Below are 1362 nucleotides of genomic sequence, written 5' to 3'. Positions count from 1 at the left end.
AAAAAAAAAAAAAATCCCTGCTCATTGACAATGCCTTTGGTCACCCAAGAGTTCCAGTGGAGATGTATGAAGAGATGACTGTTGTTTTTGTGCTTGCTAACACAGTATCTATTCTGTAGGTCATGGCTCCGAGAGAAGGTTCATCTTTCGATTCTTCTTATTCAAGAAACACATTTCCGGGCCAGGCACAGTGGCTCACTCATGTAATCCTAGCACTCTGGGAGGCTGAGCTCAGGAGTTTGAGACCAGCCTGAGCTAGAGTGAGACCCTGTCTCTAAAAGAAATAGCCGGGTGTGTGGTGGATATCTATAGTCCCCACTATTTGGGAGGCTGAGGCAAGAGGATGGCTTGAACCCAGGAGTTTGAGGTTGCTGTGAGCTAGGCTGACACCATGGTGACCTAGCCTGTGGTAACAGAGTGAGACTCTGTCTCTAAATAAAAAAATGAATAAAGTGCTTGCAACATGACCCCAAGTGATTGAAAGCATTGCTGTAATTTTCTAATTTTGTATACATACTGGATTACAAATTGATTTCAAGGGTCTGGAGCACTGTTTCTGTGCTTGCTTCTCACAACCAAAGCACATGACAAACAGACTGAAAAGAATCCGTCTCCTGAACCTCTTTTCTGGGACTTGGAATTGCAGAACTACTCCGGAATTGGTTGAGTGTTTCTCTATTGGGCTCTGCAGCACTGGTTTACAACCTTTGCCAGAAAATGTTGGCCATGTTGTGATTTGATAGGGAACAAAACCCAGAAGGAGTCATGATTCCACCCCACAGCTAAATGCCTAGAATGGAATGCTTTGTTTCCCAAATTTCCAAAGCTAATTGGCCAACCTTCTTGCCTCTTTTGTTTTCTTTGCAAAAGTGAGATCCTGAAGGGGCACAGCTGCTGTATGACCTTAAATGACCATCTCACATAGTTCCTCAAATTAGTGCCTGTTTTTAATGGTGCAGAAAGATCCAAGCTCAGAAAAATCAAGGCAGAGAATTAGCACAGGGAGTCCACATTCCCTGGAGTTCAGAATCCACAGCATTGGCTCCACGCCTGTAGCTCAGTGGCGAGGGCACTGCCCACTTACACAGGGGCTGGTGGGTTCGAACCTGACCCAGGCCTGTCAAATAACAACAACAAAAAAAAAATAGCCTGGTGTTGTGGCAGGTGCCTGCCACTTGGGAGGCTGAGGCAAGAGCACTGCTTAAGCCCAAGAGTTTGAGGTTGGTGTGAGCTGTGATGCCACAGTACTCTAACAAGGGTGACATAATGAGACTCTGTCTCAAAAAAAGAAAAACAAACAGGTGGCGCGCCTGTGGCTCAAAGGAGTAGGGTGCTGGCCCCATATACCAGCGGTGGTGGGTT

Source organism: Otolemur garnettii, unplaced genomic scaffold (genome assembly GCF_000181295.1).
Source record: "Otolemur garnettii isolate 467f Iridium unplaced genomic scaffold, OtoGar3 scaffold00102, whole genome shotgun sequence".
In the NCBI taxonomy this organism is placed as follows: Eukaryota; Metazoa; Chordata; class Mammalia; order Primates; family Galagidae; genus Otolemur; species Otolemur garnettii.
Note: the sequence above shows the minus strand (reverse complement) of the source record.